This window comes from Oncorhynchus mykiss, chromosome 7 (assembly GCF_057628025.1).
Source record: "Oncorhynchus mykiss isolate SJ-2025 chromosome 7, ASM5762802v1, whole genome shotgun sequence".
In the NCBI taxonomy this organism is placed as follows: Eukaryota; Metazoa; Chordata; class Actinopteri; order Salmoniformes; family Salmonidae; genus Oncorhynchus; species Oncorhynchus mykiss.
This window is the reverse complement of record NC_143028.1, coordinates 68714001-68720000: the sequence shown is the minus strand read 5'-3', so window position 1 is coordinate 68720000 and position 6000 is coordinate 68714001. Positions and strand designations below refer to the sequence as shown.

General features: G+C 41.3%; 1 protein-coding gene across 2 annotated transcripts in view; it reads left to right on the top strand.

The window, feature by feature from the left end:
- The window catches only part of LOC110528476 (plexin-A1), a 417662-nt gene that overhangs the window by 259000 nt on the left and 152662 nt on the right, over window positions 1–6000 (top strand). The gene's annotated exons all lie outside the window — the stretch shown is intronic.

Below are 6000 nucleotides of genomic sequence, written 5' to 3'. Positions count from 1 at the left end.
ACACACATCCCCACCCCCCTGTAACCTCTGTGCACGTAGGTGGCTCATGTTACCACCACTGAGTAAAAATCGAACCCTCCATATATGATGAGACATCCAAGATGGTAATTTTAGCCAAGATGAGATCCAAGATGGTAATTTTAGCCTTATGATCATAACCCAGCCTACTGTAGCTGATAATAATATCATTATAATGAATTAATCGCAATTGACGGTCTCTGGTATTGGTGCCCAAACGTACTCCTAAAAAGTTTATTACCTGGGTTATACTGTACATATCAAAATCTGCCGAGCATAAGCTTTGTGCCGTTGTTAGTGTTTGTAACCTCTTTCCCAGGCTCCATTGCTACTGCATATGGGGGCTCGTCCAGGATTTGTTTCCTATGAATATGGTAGTTGATAAAGTCTTAGCTCTGCTGTGCACAGATATTTGAGTGTTCAAAATACACTTTTGTGGTAGAGTTTCTGTCACTGACATCCACCTGAGGGGTTATAAGATTGGTTGTCAATTTGAAAGTTGCATAAACACATAGGCTAATAAAAAAAAAGCCATGGACTTTAAGTTTGTGCATTTGTGGAAAACCCTACATGGGAGATGTTAGATAAATGTATGAAGGCAAATCTGCTCATCGTTGCAAAGCATTATGATATCACAGTTGCACATGCTGATTCGAAGGCTTTGGTGGATGATGAAAAGGGTCCTACTGGTGGTAGAGTACACCCCGTAGACGTGCGACAGAGAGGTAGAACTAAAGGGAAAATGGGAACAACAGAAAGCACAGGGAAAGGTAAAGCCATTCCATTGAAAGAGATGGCGCTGGAAGCGTGACAAAGTGAGATAGATCTGGACTCCGAATCAAATCAGACCATCCTGCACCCTCAACAGCATTTGATCTTGGTCGGAACAGCCGGCTTGTACCACCTTTCAACGAAAGGCGGATTGACACATCCCTAAAATGGCCACGAGACATTTGGTCACTGCTCCTCCAAAGTGTTTATGAGTGACTTGTCTGTCCGAACAACGCATGAACAAGGGAATCAATATTCGGAGAGCCTGTTCCTGTCCTGCCCTTGACTTTGGTGCAGGGCATGTGATGTCCATATCCTCTTCGTCACAAAACTCCCTGATCTTCTCAAAAACATATGTTTGTCTAGCTGTGTCCAGTCCAGGTGGTGCTTGTACAGGCAGACCATCTATGGGAGGAAGGGTGTCAGCGTCCCACAGCAGCTGAAACCTGGTCCCGACTGAGTCCAAACGCTCCTTGGCGACAACAACACCAGGCTCCAGAGCATCGACGCTGTAAAACAGGAAATAACCAAAACAATTCAAGAGGTTACAATCCTGCACAACATCAATTCACCTCCCAAGTTTATATAAGAAGAATAACCTCATATAAAGCAATGAAAATTATATTCACTGCTGGTACTGCTTGAACTATGGCAGCCGCCTGAAGTATGGTATTGTTGCCATCCATAGCTTTTTCCACCAGCACCGTACCATCCTCCAGTCTAACCAGCTGTGGGATGTTGACCCCTGTCACAGTGCTGTCCTTCACATCACCAGCAATCTCAGACAAAGTGTTCACTCTGGTCTTTCTATAGCGCTGCTTGATGAGGCCGGAGCACCAGTCAGGGGCAAACTTGATGTGGCCTATGATCAGGAAGTGAAGGTGCAGACTGTGGTGGAGCTTGTGCATGGTCTTGCCAGGCACAATACCAAAGCACAAAGGTTTTCTTGTTTTGGCCACTGCAGTTGCGAGGAGTTAAAAAGTAGATGGGACCTGGCTGCATAGGGTCAGAAGGATAGTGCACCTGCAAACAACAAAATAACATTAAGATAGGTTAATGAAAATAAAATGTAATGTAAAATGTAATATTGTTTTTTAATGCATCATTATCAGGTAAGTTTCACTTACCTACAAATGTGCAGAGCAGCAGCACTGCATACAGAAACATCATCTTGGAAACTAGAAGTTAAAATGACAACACACACGTGTTACGACTACACCTACCTCTGGAAATTACAGAAATAATGTGAAATCATTAAAAGTTGTGCCAATTATGTTGGAGGTCAATTAAATAATCAAAATGTGTGTTTCATGCTTTACATACCAAGGTCAATTAAATAATCAACATGTGTGTTTCATGCTTTACATACCAAGGTCAATTAAATAATCAACATGTGTGTTTCATGCTTTACATACCAAGGTCAATTAAATAATCAACATGTGTGTTTCATGCTTTACATACCAAGGTCAATTAAATAATCAACATGTGTGTTTTATGGTGCTCCTTTTGTCACATGGGATGGCAGCAGCTTTCCACCAGTGTTTGTGTCCTGGGTGGCATCCTGGTAATAAATCAAATCAAATGTATTTATATAGCCCTTCGTACATCAGCTGATATCTCAAAGTGCTGTATAGAAACCCAGCCTAAACCCCCAAACAGCAAGCAATGCAGGTGTAGAAGCACGGTGGCTAGGAAAAACTCCTTAAAAGGCCATAACCTAGGAAGAAACCTAGAGAGGAACCAGGCTATGAGGGGTGGCCAGTCCTCTTCTGGCTGTGCCGGGTGGAGATTATAACAGAACATGGCCAAGATGTTCAAATGTTCATAGATGACCAGCATGGTCAAATAATAATAATCACAGGCAGAACAGTTGAAACTGGAGCAGCAGCACGGCCAGGTGGACTGGGGACAGCACGGAGTCCTCATGCCAGGTCGTCCTGAGGCATGGTCCTAGGGCTCAGGTCCTCCGAGAGAGAGAAAGAAAGAGAGAATTAGAGAGAGCATACTTAAATTCACACAGGACACCGGATTAGACAGGAGTAGTACTCCAGATATAACAAACTGACCCTAGCCCCCCGACACATAAACTACTGCAGCATAAATACTGGAGGCTGAGATACTATTGCTAATACTATTGCATTATCCTCTGCTGCAAGTCCTCATGCTTCAGGTGTAACCTGTGGTTGCTTGGGCTAGCTCTCTTTTTGATGGGAGGCATTAGACCATTTTCCTTGTATGACTGGTGGAGGAGAGTCAGGCGTGTTCTACGGATGCTGAAAGACAAATTCCAGATACAAATATTTTGGCATTATTATACAATAGATAGCCAGTTGTGTCTGATGGTGATTATGGCTAACTAGATGGGTCATGTAATCATCTGGCGAAGTGCAGTCATTTGTTTAAACATGCTAGCTAAACAATGAACCATAATCCTAATCAATAAAGTACCAGCAATACAAACCTATTGTCATAGCTAGCTAAAGTTAACCAAATAGGTTCAATGTTAGCTAGCTAACATTAGGTTATAACTAGCAATGCGAAATGGCATTCTGAGAACATTACTAAACACAGATAATAAACGTAATGTTAGCTAGCGAGCCTGCCGTCTAGCATCAGTTAGCTTTAACTTGCAATGAAAACAACTTAATGACAAAATTAGAAACTTATAATATCTGAAGCAAGACTCTTACCCGTATACATGGATAAATGCTTCATGGCAGACTGCAACCATTTTCATTAAATAAGACATCCTGTGTCATTTCTGTTTATATGTACAGCTTGCTTGGCCTGTTGTTGTCAAGTCACTCTGGTTCACACTGACCGTGTGCAATGCCATAAGAATCATCTTAAGCTTTAGCCCCCATCCAAACTCTGACTATTTTACTCTCCCTAGCAGAGCTGGTTAGGCTGTTTTCATGTTATCCAAATCAAACTTTATTTGTCATGCTTACTGTGAAATGCTTACTTACAAGCCCTTAACCAACAGTGCAGTTAAGAAAATATTTACCAAAATTGTACTATTTTACTTTACTTTTACTTTTAAGTAAAAAAAAAAAAAATGTAATAAAAAGTAACAAGAATAAAGAGGCTACATATATATGTAGCCTCTTTATTCTTGTTACTTTTTATTACATTTTTTTTTTTTTTACTTAAAAGTAAAAGTAAAGTAAAATAGTACAATTTGAAAATTGAATTGAAAATAAGAATTTGTTCTTAACTGACTTGCCTAGTTAAATAAAGGTAAAAAAAAATATATATATATATATTTTTTTTTTTACCTTTATTTAACTAGGCAAGTCAGTTAAGAACAAATTCTTATTTTCAATGACAGCCTAGGAACATGCATGTTCAGGGGCAGAACGACCTTGTCAGCTCGGGGATTTGAACTTGCAACCTTCCGGTTACTAGTCCAACGCTCTAACCAATAGGCTACCCTGCCGCCCCAAATACAGGGGGTACCGGTACCAAGGCAGTGTGCGGGGGTACAGGTTAGTTGAGGTAATTTGTACATATAGGTAAGGATGGATTATGCATAGATAATAAACAGCGAGTAGCAGCAGTGTACAAAAGGGAGGGGGGGTCAATGTAAATAGTCCGGTGGCAATATTATTAATTGTTCAGCAGTCTTATGGCTTGAGGGAAGAAGCTGTTGAGGAGTCTTTTGGTCCTAGACTTGGCGCTCCGGTACCGCTTGCCATGCAGTTGCAGGGAGAGCTTTGTGGGCTTTCATCTGACACCGCCTATTATTTAGGTCCTGGATGGCAGGAAGCTTGGCCCCAGTGATGTACTGAGCCATACACACTACCCTCTGTATTGCCTTATGGTCAGATGCCGAGCAGATGCCATACCAGGTGGTGATGCAACCTGTCAGGATGCTCTCAATGGTGCAGCTGTAGAACGTTTTGAGGATCTCGGGACCCATGCCAAATCTTTCAGTCCTGAGGGGGAAAAGGTGTTGTTGTGCCCTCTTTACGACTGTCTTGGTGTGTTTGGACCTTGATACTTTGTTGGTGATGTGGACAGCAAGGAACTTGAAATGCTCGACCTGCTCACATTGAGGGATTGGTTGTTGTCCTGGCACCACACTGCCAGTTCTCTGACCTCCCCCCTTTAGGTTGTCTCATCGTTGTCGGTGATCAGGCCAACCACTGCGGTGTCGGAGTCGTGTTTGGCCAGGGAGTACAGGAGACTAAGTACACATCCCTGAGGGGCCCCAGAGCATTGGTGACTAAGACAGTAAGCCAAAGCTTACTGACACGGCCATATTCAACCAGTGTTGAGCGTTCGTAAATTCATCAGTTATTCTGCACTCTGGGTCTTCCTTTCTGTGGCGGTCCTCATGAGAGCCAGTTTCATCATAGCACTTGAAGAAACTTTCAAAGTTCTTCAAATTTTCCATATTGACTGACCATGTCTTGAAGAAATGATTGACTGTCGTTTGGTGGTGGGAAAAGTACCCAATTTTCAAGTAAAGATACCTTTTAAAAGAAAATGACTCAAGTCAAAGTTAATCACCCGGTAAAATGCTACTTGAGTAAAAGTCTTAAAGTATTTGGTTTGTACTTAAGTATCAACAGCAAAATTATATATCATTTAACATTTATTTTATTAAGCAAACAAGATGACAAATGTATTTATTATTATTATTTTTTTACATTTGCAGATAGCCTGGGGCACAGTTCAACACTCAGACATAATTTACAAATGAAGCATTGTGTTTAGTGAGTCTGCCAGAGCAGAGGCATTAGGGATGATCAGGGATGTTCTGTTGATAAGTGCGTGAATTAGGTAATTTTCCTATCCTGCTAAGCATTCAAAATGTAACGAGTACTTTTGGGTGTCAGGGAAAATGTAAGGAGTAAAAAGTACATTATTTTCTTTAGGAATGTAGTGGAAAAAGTAAAAGTAGTCAAATGTATCAATAGTAAACTACAGATACCCCAAACAACTACTTACGTAGTACTTTAAAGTATTTTAACTTAAGTACTTTACACCACTGCTTATTTGAGCTGTTCTTGCCATAGTATGGGCTTGGTCTTTTACCACACAGGGCTATCTTTGTCACACTGGTATAAAGGATTTGGAAACAGGCACAGGAATACATCTGGGTTTTTAATACACCCAAAACAAACGCGGATTCAAAACACTGGGATGTACCCAAACAATAGAGTGAGGGTAAACCTCGTAGAACGACACAGGACGATACCCGGA